The following is a 16,537-nucleotide window of genomic DNA, read 5'->3' on the forward strand; positions in this document are numbered from 1 at the left end:
GGAGGACTTAGAGGGGTTGAGGGGGGGGTTGAGGTTTACGCAGGGAGGAGGTGGTGGAGGAAGAGGTGGAGGAAGAGGAGGTGTAGGGTGACCTTGTGATTGGGAGAGAGAGAATACTGACTCGATGCCCAGTGGAAAAGAGTTGATGTCACTAGCTAGATACGATAGCCTGTGTTTTATGACACTCACACCTGTTTCGTATGACACAAGAGAGAGAGGGAGGGAGGGAGGGAGGGAGGGAGGGAGGGAGGGAGGGAGGGAGGTAGAAACCGTATTTCTTTCCTTCCATCCTCAGCATTGCAAAACTACTTCTCTCTAGTAACAAACCAATCACAGCAGGCCACCAGGATTCAAGTAACCCCATAAGCCCCCACACCACTACCCACCACAGGAGGTTTGTGGCACCTTAATGGGGAGGACAGGCTTGTGGTAATGGCTGGAGTGGAATGAGTGGAATGGTATCAATTACATCAAACACAAGGGTCCATTGGCTCCGTTCTAGACATTATTATGAGCCGTCCTCCCCTCGGCAGCCTCCACTGATACCCACTCACCCAAATACACACAGGTTCAATCCCTTGGTTTCCCCATCCTCTCTCCACACCCTGTTGCTTGGAGCGCCCAGTCCCCAATGGGAGGGTTTGGGGAGCTAATCTCTCCAACTCCATGCTGGACTGGTGCTTTCTGTACTACCCCCAGGCCCATCCTGTATCCTGCACACATCCCTAACTATGACTAAGGTAGTTAGTTGGCTATGGAGCCCCAACTAATACAGACAGTGACTGAGATACAGTTAAAGGACAGGGAGGGAGGGGAGGAGAGGAGAGGGGAGGGGAGGGGAGATAGGGAGGGAGGGAGGGAGGGAGGGAGGGAGGGAGGGAGGGAGGGAGGGAGGGAGGGAGGGAGGGCGGGCAAAATAGAGGAGAGGAGAATGCAAAAGAGGGGAAGGAAAGAAAGAAAAAGGGGGGTAGAGCGAGGGGGAGGAGATAAGGAGAGATACAACTGCAGAATAAGCAAAAAAGGGAAGAGGGAGGAGAGAAAGAGAGAGGTAGTCAGAAGTCCCCCCTCCTGTTAATTGCGGCTTTCCGTTCACAGCCCCACAGGAAGCTCCTCTACGGTCCAGGCCACTTCCTCCTCCTCATGGAGGGGTGGAGTACGTGTTCTAGTCTCTACATGTCTCGTTCCTCTACATGGGTTTAGTGTGAGTCACTCAGAAAACCAAAGTGGATGAAAAAGGGAGTGGGAAAGAAATGGATGGAGGACAGGAGTTGGGATGATGAAGAGAAAAATAGATGAGAGAACAGAGAGGAGAGGAAAGGGAACAAGGGTCTGGGAAACAAACACTGGAGTAGCAGAGAGATAGACAAATACAAGATGAGATGGAGGAGAGGAAGGGGGGCAAAAGGAGGAGAGGGGGAACGAGTGGGTGAGAGAGGTGAGCTTAAACAGACTGGTAAAGGCTGGTTATGTTTTTTAGTGACCCACGGGAGTGAGCAGTGACGTGACATGACAGACGGTAACATGGCCTAAGCAGGTGCAGTGTGACGGTCCCCTCTGATAGGGTGAGAGGGGTGTGTGCGTGCCTCTCACAACATGTCTTGCCGTTACTGCATCCTATGTACAACATATTTGTATTTTTTCATTGACAAAAATGAGTCATGCAGGATATAAGAAACACAACCCTCCCTGGTGTTGCAAGTAACACCATGCACAGACGTACTGAGCCCTTTCTCAGGACAGTATTGCATCATGCATCAATGAATGAAAGCTACTGGACTAAAACCAGTATTGTGGAATAAATAGCCTTCAGTAGCCAACGGAGTAGCAGCACTAACTAGTAATACAAGTGGTCATATCAAATAGTGGGGGGGTTGGTTGGCCATGGGGGGGCTAACCGCTAAACGCAGATCTCAAGCTTAGCCGTGGATTTGTTTTATTTCATTAGCCCGAGCATCACCCCCCCCCCCCCCCCCCCCCCCCCCCCCATCCCGCACTCTGATTGGTGGATCAAACACTTGGGCAGCACTTTTTATGGCCTGCTAAAATGAACTGCAACAGATGGTGGGAACAGGGAAGAAGGAGAGGAGGAGAGGCTTGAAAGAGAGGGATAGATGGAGGAAGGAAAGAGGGGGAGAAGATAGAGGGAGGATAAGGAGAGAACGGAAGAGATATCAAGACATAGAAAGGGTAGTTGAAGAAATTAAAAAAGGCAGAGGGAGAGAGTAAAGCGAGAGAAAGAGAGATTGCACAACGGTTGGGCTAGGTTTCCAGATTTCTGTTGTGATGTTTTCAGAGCAGGCGATTGGGGCAGACTGTTGCACTTGTTTGGAGATTCCAACACACGCTCACAGAGACAGAGTAGCGCATGTTACAGGAGAGGTGTGTGTGTGTGTGTGTGGAGAGGACGGTTGAAGGGGGGCAGCAGTGGCTGCTGTTACTACATCTGTTCCCAGCCATCACTCTCACTCCGGCTTTGACACCCCCCCCCCCCCCCCCTCCATATCCCCCTATCCTACACACACAAACACACACACCGCGCTGCCCGACCCTGACATCCTGACATTCTTGCACATCCTTGTAAAAAAATAGCAGGGGAGGTCACAATGTGGGAGTCAAGAGAGAAACAACTTTGTGTGTGTGTATGCGCGTTCGTGCATTTGTGTGTGCATGTGCGTGCATGTGCGTGTATGAGAGAGAGTGTGGAAGTTACACACAGAGATGGAAAAGTTGCCACACTGTGCCAAAGAGCGGCAAACAAGAATGCCTCTCCTCTTCTCTCCTCTCCGCTTGTCGAACCTTGGGCCCCTTCGCACTCCCTCCCTCTCGCAGACTCCTCCCACCTCCATTTGCTCTCAACCCTCTCCTTCCGTCTCTCTCCATCTTGTTTTGTCTGCCTGCCTGGCCGGGCCCCTCCCTCTTCCCTCCATCATCTCTCACACTCCCTCTCCTTTTCCTCTTCTCTGTCACCTTCTGTCACTCGGTTTCACCTGACTCTAAACATCTGTATCGGTTGATGCATTTTGTTTGCAACACTTTATTGTTATGTTCTTTTATACATTTATATTTTATCTTACTCATGTAACAAGCTCAGTTCATGAAGTTGGATTGATTCATAGAAGTATTAGGTTATGCAATCAATTCTTCCCATTGATTATTGGAAACTGTAGCAATTTGTTTTAGGTTTCAAGCCCTATGTGAAAATACTCTCAATCAATCAACCTGCAGCAACCAAAGACGTTGACCTAAATATGACACCGCCACCACCCTCCACACACAGTCAGTCAGCCACCAATCTGGCAACAGCATCAGTCACATGACAAGGTCAGAGGGGTGGTGGGCTAGAGGGGACACCTGTGTGTAAACATAACGCTGGTGACAAATCACTTGTTCTAGAGTGGGTGGGTGACACGTTTCCACTGCCTTAAAGCCACCCTTCATTCCCCATGACATTATTCAAGTATTAAAAGGTGTTAAAACCAGGGATAACTCTGCCTCACATTTATCAACTGAGCCATCCGCTCAGGCTACAGTTCAGTGACTAATACGTTATATAGATTGATAGACAATGGAACTGACACATGCTCTTCAAAGCAAACAGTGGGGAGATTTGCTTCATCCCTGCATTAACAAAGCTGTATTGTTAATAATCCATTCACCTTTTGGCCCTTTTGGTCCTTCCAGACTAGCTAGCTAGATAAACGAGAGTAGAGAGAGAGAGAGAGAGAGAGAGAGAGAGAGAGAGATAGCGAGAACCAGGTCCAGTCCAGTCATTGTCAGATCAGTGATCAAATCAAGGATTGGAGGGAGATAAGAGGAAGGAAGCAACAATGCATTTTCAAAGCATTCCAACAGGGTGTAGTGAAGAGTTATCTCGCGAGAGGATGTGTGTGTGTGTGTCTGTGTCTGTGAGTGTGTGTGTGTGTGTGTGTGTGTGTGTGTGTGTGTGTGTGTGTGTGTGTGTGTGTGTGTGTGTGTGTGTGTGTGTGTGTGTGTGTGTGCGTGTGTGTATGAGAGAGAGGGGGAATTCTATATCAAGGCTGGAGAGGGAGAAGGGAGGGAGTGAGGGAGGGAGAGGTGGAGGGATCCGTGACCATATGTTGGCTATTTATTACCTCCCCTCCTAACGGTCTCTCTCCTCCTGACACCATGAGAAGTCAACGTTCCCTCTTAAAGGTCTCTAACGGTCTCTCTCCTCCTAACACCATGAGAAGTCAACGTTCCCTATTTCTAGGCGGTTTAGGGTTAAGGTTAGAATTAGTGTTAGGGTTAGGAGCTAGGGTTAGGGTTAAGGTTCGGTTTTCGGGTTAAGATTAGGGTAAGGGTTGGGGGTTAGGGAAAATAGGATTTTGAATGGAACTGAATTGTGTGTCCGCACAAGGTTAGTTATACAAGACTGTGTGTGTGTGTGTGTGTGTGTGTGTGTGTGTGTGTGTGTGTGTGTGTGTGTGTGTGTGCGATGTGCGATGTGATAGAACAGTAAAGTACAGTATAGTACAGTGGGCCTGCCTGGCCCGCCTGTGTGGATGTGAACTAACTGGCTGGCGTTTAGACAAAGTGGTGGAGCATGACGCTCGCCTCAATCAGAACAGGAAGCACAGACTCCCCAGCTACACGAGAGACAGCTCTCCACTTCCCGCTCTCTGCCCGTGTTTGTGTGTCTGATTGAGGAAGAGTGTTCTCCCTCCCGCCCTACTGGCTCGTGTTTGTGTGTCTGATTGATGAAGAGTGTTCTCCCTCCCGCCCTACTGGCCCGCTTCTTGTGAGTGAGTTTTTAGAGGACCACCCTTCCCCCCCGTCATCTGCTTTTCTCTCCTCCTCCGGTTCCCCCTACTTCCCTCGCTCTCTCCCTCCTTCAGCTCACACTCAGCTGCCATTACCCATCTTCCCTGCTTCCCTTCCTCCTTCCCTTCCCTCCCTCGCTCCCTCCCATCTCTCTGGCTACCCTACCCTGACTTGTTGCTCTTACTCACCCAAACACAGATGCAACAAGTAAAGATAATTCACACGCACTTTCAACCACCCACAGCACATCCAGCTACTTGCCTCGAGCTCCCTCTCACAGTGCAAAGGTCAGCGTGTAGGTACAGTACTGTTTACATTACAGAGGTAAGGAAAGGGGTGAAGGCATTTAGGGACGGACAGAGACTATTTTCTTCATCTGCTTCCTCTTCCTCTCAATCCATGACCAATCCTCCTGTGGATGTTTTTCCCCTCCATCGTCTCCTGTCTACCTCTCTAGCTGTCTCTCTGCATCTCTCTTTCAGTTGCTTCCTCCTCTTTTTCTATTGGGTTACTATAATAGGGTAAGGTTAGCCTACACCCAGGATTGAAATGCTAAACGAGCGCAAGGTTAGGCTATATGGCTGTGTTTAGGTAAAAAATAATGTGTCCAAACTTTGACAGTATCTATCTTCCCATGTGCTGTGCTCAGGCCAATATATTACCTGTGTCTGGGACTCGAAAGAATCAATGTGAGCTAGCTAAAAACATCAGTTAACTACTCAGAGTAGAGATCAGCTACCAGAGTGGTGTTGATGGGGCTGTGAGGTTAGGAGGGAGGGAGGGAGGGAGGGAGGGAGGGAGGGAGGGAGGGAGGGAGGGAGGGAGGGAGGGAGGGAGGGAAGGAGGGAGGGAGGGAGGGGCATCAGCCTCTGTAGAAAGGAAGCTGTCCCCTCAGGGACTATTACACACACACACACACACACACACAGCTAGCTCACTGTTTATCTTCATTTACAATCTGTAGAAACTATGAAAATAGAAAGGTTCAGAACTGTTGTGAAACATCACAGCACAGTTGAACATTATATGGCAAATATGAATCAAAAAGATAGATGGGAGGGGATGAGGGTAGCTGAACGATGGGACTAAAACCAAACAAAAGACAACTAATGTAAAGTATTCTGTGTCTGTATATAGTATATAGTATGTATAAGCTGGAAGTAGAAGCCTAAGTGTCGTTGTCTAATAGTTTTGTCCAATTAGGGATGGAATGTTAGGGTTAGGGGAAGAATTATTACTTTTACTTTTTAGGGGAAGAATTACTATTTTACTATTTAAAATAATATATACAGTGCATTTGGGAAGTATTCAGAGCAATTCACTTTTTCTTACGTTACAGCCTTATTCTAAAATAAAAAATATTTGAAAAAAATGTTCCTCATCAATCTACACACAATACCCCATAATGACAAAGCAAAAACAGGTTTTATACATTTTTGCAAATGTATTAAAAAAATATTTATTTACTTAAGTATTCAGACCCTTTGCTATTAGACTCAAAATTGATTTCAGGTGCATCCTGTTTCCATTGATCATCCTTGAGATGTTTCTACAACTTGATTGGAAGCCACCTGTGGTAAATTCAATTGATTGGACGTAATTTGGAAAGGCACACACCTATCTATATAAGGTCCCACAGTTGACAGTAAACCAAGCCATGGAGGTGGAATGAATTGTCCGTAGCGCCCCAAGACAGGATTGTGTTACGGTACAGATTTGGGGAAGGGCACCAAAACATGTCTGCAGCATTGAATGTCCCTAAGAACACAGTGGCCTCCTTCATTTTTAAATGGAAGGAGTTTAGAACCACCAAGACTCTTCCTAGAGCTGGTCACCTGGCCAAACTGAGCAATCGGGGGAAAGGGGCCTTGGTCATGGAGGTGACCCGATGGTCACTCTGACAGAGCTCCAGAGTTCCTCTGTAGAGAACCTTACAGAAGGACAACCATCTCTGCAGAACTCCACCAATCAGGCCTTTGTGGTAGAGTGGCCCGATGGAAGCCACTCCTCAGTTAAAGGCACATGACAGCCCGCTTGGAGTTTGCCAAAAAACACCTAAAGGGCTCTCAGACCGTGCGAAACAAGATTCTCTGGTCTGATGAAACCAAGATTGAACTCTTTGGCCTGATTACCAAGTGCCACATCTGGAGGAAACCTGGCACCATCCCTATGGTGAAGCATGGTGGCGACAGCATCATGCTGTGGGGATGTTTTTCAGCGGTAGGGATTTGGAGACAAGTCAGGATAGAAGGGAAAGACGAACAGAACAAAGTACAGAGAGATCCTTGATGAAAATCTGCTACAGAGTGCTCAGAACCTCAGACTGGAGAGAAGGTTCAACTTCCAACAGGCCAACAATCCTCAGCACCCAGCCAAGACAATGCAGGAGTGGCTTCAGGACAAGTCTCTGAATGTCCAGCCAGAGCCTGGACTAGAACCCGATCAAACATCTCTAGAGAGACCTGAAAATAGCTGTGCAGCGACACTCTTCATTCAACCTGACATAGCTTGAAAGAATCTGCAGAGAAGAATGGGAGAAACTCCCTAGACACAGGTGTGCCAAGTTTGTAGCGTCACACCAAAGAAGACTCGAGGCTGTAATCACTGCCAAAGGTACTTCAACAAAGCACTTAGTAATGGGTCTGAATTCGTATGTAAATGTGAAATTTCAGTGTTTATTTGTAATACATTTGCAAAAATGTATAAAAAACAGTTTTTGCTTTGTCATTATGGGATGTTGTGTTTAGATTGAGGGATTACATTTTAAAAAAATCAATTTTATTAACAAAATGTGGGAAAAGTCAAGGGGTATGAATACTTTCCAAATGCACTGTATATAAACTCAGCATAAAAAGAGACGGGACCCCAGGGACCCTGGGCATCTTTCTTTTGGTGTTTTTCAGAGTCAGTAGAAAGGCCTCTTTAGTGTCCTACGTTTTCATAACTGTGACCTTAATTGCCTACTGTCTGTAAGCAGTTAGTGTCTTAACAACCGTTCCACAGGTGCATGTTCATTAATTGTTTATGGTTCATTGAACAAGCATGGGAAACAGTGTTCAAACACTTTACAATGAAGATCTGTGAAGTTAATAGGGTTTTCATGAATTATCTTTGAAAGACAGGGTCCTGAAAAGGGGACGTTTCTTTTTTTGCAGAGTTTATATATTTTTGAAATATATGTGGGATTGGAAATGATACAATTACATTGATAGAAGCCACAATCTATTTGCAATATTAAAGCTGATCCACCCCCATAAAGAAATAAAGTAATCAACGGCATTTCTCTCAAAGATCTGGATTCTGGTGTGAACAAGATGGGAGGAGGGAAGAGGGGGGGGGGGAGATCAACCAACCACAAAAAATGTCTGACGTAACAGGCATAAGAGAAACGCCTGAGCTGAGTTTCCACATCTGGTTTTCAATGGAAAAGGAAGCTAGGTTGAAAATAGCTGTATCCCTGAAAACCGGAACATCCGGTTGTTGGTAACTCCTCTTTGGCTAGTCAGGACCAGCCAATTATCTCTCTCTCTCTGATGCAAAATTACTCTGTCTCTTCACACACATCAAGTGATTTCAAAATGCACCATTCTAAAGCCAGGATGTTGACAACATTAATAATTCATTTATAGGCCCCTTTACAATTAAATGACTTACCCTTAAGTAATGTTGCAGCTGCATGAAATGTGTAAATAAGATACTGTCAGTAGCCTATACCTAGGTCTAAATATGACACCTAACAGAACTGACAGATTAGTAAAACACGCAGGCAGAAGAAAAAAACACCCTCATCACTGATCAAATGGTTCAGTCTTGACTCCCATCGACTGATCAAATGGTTCAGTCTTGACTCCCATCGACTGATCAAATGGTTCAGTCTTGACTCCCATCGACTGATCAAATGGTTCAGTCTTGACTTCCACCGACACTGGGGGAGATGCGAATAACATACTGCCGATAAGGCAAAGAGTGACTGAAAGTGACTGAAAGTAAATTTGTGTGTGTGAAATCTGTGGGACTTACCTACACAGGTGTGGAGGTGGGGTGTTTGAGACCAAGAATTGAGAAAAAAGGACTCTTCTCAACAAAGGCACAGATAGATAAAGTGAGGGTTGATATGGTATGATAGCATGCCATGCACATAGCTCATACCTGAAAAACGTAAGGAAACTAAGGAAAACAATGGACTAAAAACAATGCCGATTTCATCCCAAATCGGTAATGAGGGCGAAGTCTTTAGAATGCCTTAAACTTTTACTGTTCTCCATCTCTGTCTACAGAAAGCAGTTGCTTTATATCAATTGCTCTTAAAAATTGAATAAAAAGAATGGAAGAAAATATGCAATGAAAAAATGCAAATGTCAAAAAGGATGATGATGATGATGATGATGCATCAAAGAGGAAGAAAAGTAGACATGCTGAATGAAGAATGAAGCTTAACATTCGGGGGTTGAAAATGTGCAAGGACAGCCCTCAGTGTATGGGGACTTAAGAGTTAAGAGGTGGGATGGAGGCATGGAGGCAGGTAAAAGAGGAGGAGGTCAAGAGGGGGAGGGAAGAAACAGCCTTATATTTACCCGTCGAGAGACCAGGGCAAAAAGGTGTCTGGGCTCGGAGCTCAGGGCTGGGGGGAGACGACGGCCTGCCTGCCCACCTCGAGTGTCAGCACCCACTGATCACACTGCAGGGAGAGCACAGAGACCGCCGTCAATACACAGTCATGTCGTCTGCATGTACAAACACACACAACAACAAAAACAACAACAACCTTCTAAGCATGCACTGATGGATTGCGGGCCACAATTCATTGTGTGTGTGTGTGTGTGTGTGTGTGTGTGTGTGTGTGTGTGTGTGTGTGTGTGTGTGTGTAGACTCAGAGCAGGTAGACTTTGGTTTCTGGTCTTGTTAAGCTGTAAATAAATTAAACAACGTCCCGTGTGCTGTTATCACACGATGTCACTGAGCACCAACACACACATCCTGCCCCACAGCTAAACCCGGAAACCATGGCCCCTTGACCTGATGGGATTCAGTCAAGTCATTAGACAATAGGCCTACTGCGGGATGGCGAGGCAAAGCGGAGGCCCAACCAAGACACTCATTCTCATTAAGGCATTTATTATTTCCAACAAGGCAGACTAGCACTGAAGCCTGCTGACAGATTCTGGTAATAGGTGAGGTAAACACAAGGATGGGTGGACACAAGGAGAGGACATTACAGTGCAGAGCCACCGACAGATTATCTACTTTGTAAAAGAGGTTTGGGGGGGGGGGGGTGCTAAGATGAGGCAGCAGGGTAAAGTAGAGACGAAGAGAGAGAGACAGAGGGAGAGAGAGAGAGGATGGATAAGAAGAGGAAAAGCTGGAGGGAGGAAGGAGAAGATGGCTAGCTAAAACAGGACAGATAAGATGAGTAAGTATGGATGAGAGACGGATGAGAGAGGGAGAGAGGAAAGAGCTAGAGAGGGAGGGAGGGAGAGAGGAAAGAGCTAGGGAGGGAGAGAGGAAAGAGCTAGGGAGGGAGGGAGGGAGAGGGAGGGAGGGAGGGAGGGAGGGAGGGAGGAGCTAGAGAGGGAGGGAGGGAGACGAGGAAAGCAGGGAACAGTGGGTAGAGAGAGAGGTAGAGAGAGAGAGAGAGAGAGAGAGAGAGAGAGAGAGAGAGAGAGAGAGAGAGAGAGAAAGAGAGAAAGAGAGAGAGAGAGACAGGACAGAGATTATCAGATTAGTGGCTGATAAGAGCTCCTAATTAAGAGGCAGAAAGAGAGGCAGTTATCATGGGGCCGGGAGGAGACATTTTAGGTTCAAATTCCTTTTTAGCCACTGCACTGTGTGCAAGCATCTTAAACCCTGTTCACATCAAATGCTACAGGTGCGCCCTGGCCTGCATACATGCTCTCTTCCGAGGGGACCAACTGTGGCCTGGTGTCAGAGTCCAGTCCAGTAGAACGGTGTCAGAGTCCAGTCCAGTAGAACGGTGTCAGAGTCCAGTCCAGTAGGACGGTGTCAGAGTCCAGTCCAGTAGGACGGTGTCAGAGTGCAGTCCAGTAGAACGGTGTCAGAGTCCAGTCCAGTAGAACGGTGTCAGAGTGCAGTCCAGTAGAACGGTGTCAGAGTCCAGTCCAGTAGAACGGTGTCAGAGTCCAGTCCAGTAGGACGGTGTCAGAGTGCAGTCCAGTAGAACGGTGTCAGAGTCCAGTCCAGTAGAACGGTGTCAGAGTGCAGTCCAGTAGGACGGTGTCAGAGTGAATTCCAGTAGGACGGTGTCAGAGTGCAGTCCAGTAGAACGGTGTCAGAGTGCAGTCCAGTAGAACGGTGTCAGAGTCCAGTCCAGAAGAACGGTGTCATAATGAATTCCAGTAGGACGGTGTCAGATAGCAGTCCAGTAGGACGGTGTCAGAGTGAAGTCCAGTAGGACGGTGTCAGAGTGCAGTCCAGTAGGACAGTGTCAGAGTCCAGTCCAGTCCAGTAGGACGGTGTCAGAGTCCAGTCCAGTAGGACGGCGTCAGAGTGAAGTCCAGTAGGACGGTGTCAGAGTGCAGTCCAGTAGGACGGTGTCAGAGTGAAGTCCAGTAGGACGGTGTCAGAATCCAGTCCAGTAGGACGGTGTCAGAGTGCAGTCCAGTAGGACGGTGTCAGAGTCCAGTCCAGTAGGACGGTGTCAGAGTCCAGTCCAGTAGGACGGTGTCAGAGTGCAGTCCAGTAGGACGGTGTCAGAGTGAAGTCCAGTAGGACGGTGTCAGAGTGCAATCCAGTAGGACGGTGTCAGAGTCCAGTCCAGTAGGACGGTGTCAGAGTCCAGTCCAGTAGGACGGTGTCAGAGTCCAGTCCAGTAGGACGGTGTCAGAGTGCAGTCCAGTAGGACGGTGTCAGAGTCCAGTCCAGTAGGACGGTGTCAGAATCCAGTCCAGTAGGACGGTGTCAGAGTGCAGTCCAGCAGGATCAATGTGTGTGCTGCGTACGTGATGCAGCTGTCAGACAAAGTGACAAGGGGCCATTTCCTGTATCTGAATCTCACACTCACACCTCCTTGGTGAAGGGCACTGCTACTGTGGGGCAAAGAGTTGAAGAGGGGATTCACATAATAACTTAACCTACAAATAAAACCCATCACAGAAGCTTGATGTATAACAGGCTATATTGCAAAGAAGTGCTGACAAAGTTATCGCTACAGACGATAATCCAATAACATAAGTCATTTAACAGACGTTTTATCCAAAAGCAACTTACAGCCATGCGCGCGTACATTTTTATGCACGTGTGGTGCCAGGAATCAAACACACTATCCTGGTGTTGGAAGCACCACACTCTACCAACTGAGCTACAGAGGACCCTAGAGATGACTAGCTACAGATCACTACAGAGGACCCCAGAGATGACTAGCTACAGATCAATACAGAGGACCCCAGAGATGACTAGCTACAGATCACTACAGAGGACCCCAGAGATGACTAGCTACAGATCACTACAGAGGACCCCAGAGATGACTAGCTACAGATGATCATTACAGAGGACCCCAGAGATGACTAGCTACAGATCACTACAGAGGACCCCAGAGATGACTAGCTACAGATCAATACAGAGGACCCCAGAGATGACTAGCTACAGATCACTACAGAGGACCCCAGAGATGACTAGCTACAGATCATTACAGAGGACCCCAGAGATGACTAGCTACAAATCACTGCACGTCTAAAAGTCACAAGTATACTGTATCAGGCCTACACACTTTTGTGTGTAAAAATGTTATTGCTACATGCATTGCACCCCAAAAAAAATGTAATTAATAAAATAACATAATTAACCGTGCTAATTGAGAGTGGTGCCAGCATCTAAACTGAGCTGTCCAAGGTGTTTAACACCTTGTTTCATCAGCAGGCAAAAACTGTTAGCCTATGTTGCTTGACATACTAAGACACGCTAAACCCATGGAGGAACCTAAGGCCATCTAGAGCGTCAGCTAGTAAGTAGCCTAAAATACAGTGCCTTGCGAAAGTATTCGGCCCCCTTGAACTTTGCGACCTTTTGCCACATTTCAGGCTTCAAACATAAATATATAAAACTGTATTTTTTTGTGAAGAATCAACAACAACCGGGACACAATCATGAAGTGGAACGACATTTATTGGATATTTCAAACTTTTTTAACAAATCAAAAACTGAAAAATTGGGCGTGCAAAATTATTCAGCCCCTTTACTTTCAGTGCAGCAAACTCTCTCCAGAAGTTCAGTGAGGATCTCTGAATGATCCAATGTTGACCTAAATGACTAATGATGATAAATACAATCCACCTGTGTGTAATCAAGTCTCCGTATAAATGCACCTGCACTGTGATAGTCTCAGAGGTCCGTTAAAAGCGCAGAGAGCATCATGAAGAACAAGGAACACACCAGGCAGGTCCGAGATACTGTTGTGAAGAAGTTTAAAGCCGGATTTGGATACAAAAATATTTCCCAAGCTTTAAACATCCCAAGGAGCACTGTGCAAGCAATAATATTGAAATGGAAGGAGTATCAGACCACTGCAAATCTACCAAGACCTGGCCGTCTCTCTAAACTTTCAGCTCATACAAGGAGAAGACTGATCAGAGATGCAGCCAAGAGGCCCATGATCACTATGGATGAACTGCAGAGATCTACAGCTGAGGTGGGAGACTCTGTCCATAGGACAACAATCAGTCGTATTTTGCACAAATCTGGCCTTTATGGAAGAGTGGCAAGAAGAAAGCCATTTCTTAAAGATATCCATAAAAAGTGTTGTTTAAAGTTTGCCACAAGCCACCTGGGACACACACCAAACATGTGGAAGAAGGTGCTCTGGTCAGATGAAACCAAAATGTAACTTTTTGGCAACAATGAAAAACGTTATGTTTGGCGTAAAAGCAACACAGCTGAACACACCATCCCCACTGTCAAACATGGTGGTGGCAGCATCATGGTTTGGGCCTGCTTTTCTTCAGCAGGGACAGGGAAGATGGTTAAAATTGATGGGAAGATGGATGGAGCCAAATACAGGACCATTCTGGAAGAAAACCTGATGGAGTCTGCAAAAGACCTGAGACTGGGACGGAGATTTGTCTTCCAACAAGACAATGATCCAAAACATAAAGCAAAATCTACAATGGAATGGTTCAAAAATAAACATATCCAGGTGTTAGAATGGCCAAGTCAAAGTCCAGACCTGAATCCAATGGAGAATCTGTGGAAAGAACTGAAAACTGCTGTTCACAAATGCTCTCCATCCAACCTCACTGAGCTCGAGCTGTTTTGCAAGGAGGAATGGGAAAAAATGTCAGTCTCTCGATGTGCAAAACTGATAGAGACATACCCCAAGCGACTTACAGCTGTAATTGCAGCAAAAGGTGGCGCTACAAAGTATTAACTTAAGGGGGCTGAATAATTTTGCACGCCCAATTTTTCAGTTTTTGATTTGTTAAAAAAGTTTGAAATATCCAATAAATGTCGTTCCACTTCATGATTGTGTCCCACTTGTTGTTGATTCTTCACAAAAAAATACAGTTTTATATCTTTATGTTTGAAGCCTGAAATGTGGCAAAAGGTCGCAAAGTTCAAGGGGGCCGAATACTTTCGCAAGGCACTGTAGCTTTATTTTATGTAAGATAGGCAATTCTTGTCAAACCCAGAGAATTTAGAGAACAGTCTTGTGAAGACAATATAAACTTTACAGGATGAGGATGTGGAGTAGAGCTAGAGCCAGTGACTACGGTGTGTACTGTGTAAGAATGCTGCTGTGCTGTTCTCGGGCTGGTTGACAGGCACAGACAAGTGCTAAAGCCTGGAGGTTTGAGACCAGAGCAGTTGGCACAGAGAGTTATCACTTTCTGCCTGCTCTACACGACAGCATCCCCACTATATCAATTACAACTGGGAAAGATGAGAGAGAGAGAGAGGCAGAGAGAGAGAGAGAGGCAGAGAGAGAGAGAGAGGCAGAGAGAGAGAGAGAGAGGCAGAGAGAGAGAGAGAGAGGGGCAGAGAGAGAGAGAGAGAGGGGCAGAGAGAGAGAGAGAGAGAGGCAGAGAGAGAGAGAGGCAGAGAGAGAGAGAGGCAGAGAGAAAGGCAGAGAGAGAGAGGCAGAGAGAGAGAGAGCGAGAACGAGGAAGCAAGAGGGTGTGGGGGAACAGACTGATGCAAAAAGGAAGGAGGCAGAGAAAGATGAAGTGAGAGAATGAGAGAGAAAAAGGGAGGTGAAAAAGACAAATGGTTTTGCAGCGCACGTCCCATTAAGAGGTGGAGGCGGGGAGGGAGAATCTGGACAAACTAGACGAGCCAGTTTCCTCCATTATGGTTTAGAGAGGAAGAGAGCCCCGTGTCTGTTTCCACAAGCTCTCTGCTGCCGCCAGAGCGGAGAAGCTATCTGCTCATTGGCTCTCCAGTCTAGTCTAACCCATGCTACAGGATAACAAGATGGGGGAGGGTGGATGCCTTAGGATAAGCCACGCCTCTCTCTGGTCTTAGCATCCTTATGGAGACTAATGGTGCACCCAACTACAGCATGGTGACTACTTCAGGGAGATGGCCTTGTCCAATGAGAAAGACAATTCTAATGAATGTTTTATTTTTTAAAAAGTTTTTAAAGAAACTTTGACATAATTAGTATTATTATAATTAAGTTGCTTATTTGTGACTTGGCAATGTATATCTAACTTGTGTTTTGATCAACAACATGAGGAATTGAGTAGGGAATGTTTTTGTGGTGTTTTTTATTCCACTCAGTTCCAATTTGGTTTCAACATAGAACAACAGCATCTTCATTTGAATACATTTTCGTTCAGAGCAACAATGACAGCAATGCAAAATATAAGTCATCTGACCAACCAGCACATGTGGTATGGTAATTCTTAATGTGCTCTGAGTTCCTTGTATGTGTGTGTGTGTTTGCGTATCTGTCATACTCCATCAGATAAGCATTTAGTGGCAGCTGAGCTTCTTAAACTTCCTTTTATACTACATCAATGAGAAACAACAAGTTGACCTCTGTGCTTTCAGGTTCCCCTTTTCTCATCAGTGTTGAGAACGCACAGAGATGCAACTTTTCAAACAAAGTCTCATGAACTGTGAGAAGACTGATCCATGTGAATCCTGAATAGAGAGTTGTGAAACCAGTGAGAAGCGGTGCGTAGAGAGATTGTGGTTGGTGTGAGGTTAAAAGAGTCTCTCAAGATGACTAGCTAAAGTCTCACGTTTAAACCTGAAGCGCATTATGAGAGGATAACAGTACATTAGAAGATCTAGCCTATCGCCACCATTCTGACTCCAGCCCAGATTGTTTGTACTGTAGCCAAAAAGCAGCTTAGTAAGCTTTTTAAAATAACTTCCCAGATATAATATTAATTTAGAAACTATTGGAATGTTAAAATTATGTATAGTATAGTATGGTTGATAGGAGGGGTTGGAACCGTTTCAGGGAACAGAAACAGAACCTGGAACGAAAGCGATCTATACTGTTCCAGAACAGAACAGTTATTTTAAAACCATGAGAACTGGTTAATAATGTTATTTTACATTTCATGCATTTTTTTCTAGTCCCACAACAAAATGCATACGCAATGCCCTGACTGTGTCACTCAGAAATGTATTCCAGTGTCTTCCTACAAGCTGAAAATCTTTGCTTGTGGGTGTTTAAGCTACCTGCCTCTCCCCCATCTGATGCATAGGCTGACATTACAAGCTTGATTCAGAAGGAGAGATTGTTTATTAGATAAAGAAGAATGGATTAACTTTTTCAATGCTAGTTAAGGAA

General features: G+C 46.0%; 1 protein-coding gene across 2 annotated transcripts in view; it reads right to left on the bottom strand.

The window, feature by feature from the left end:
* The window catches only part of LOC139420232 (ras-responsive element-binding protein 1-like), a 69,507-nt gene that overhangs the window by 24,267 nt on the left and 28,703 nt on the right, over positions 1–16,537 (bottom strand). Inside the window, exon 2 of one of the 2 annotated variants that reach the window (XM_071170088.1) lies at positions 9,357–9,460. The exons of the other annotated variant lie outside the window; for it this stretch is intronic. The gene's annotated coding sequence lies outside the window, so the exon portion shown is untranslated. The remainder of the gene's footprint in view (positions 1–9,356; positions 9,461–16,537) is intronic. 2 annotated transcript variants of the gene reach the window in all.

Source organism: Oncorhynchus clarkii, chromosome 11 (genome assembly GCF_045791955.1).
Source record: "Oncorhynchus clarkii lewisi isolate Uvic-CL-2024 chromosome 11, UVic_Ocla_1.0, whole genome shotgun sequence".
Classification (NCBI taxonomy): domain Eukaryota; kingdom Metazoa; phylum Chordata; class Actinopteri; order Salmoniformes; family Salmonidae; genus Oncorhynchus; species Oncorhynchus clarkii.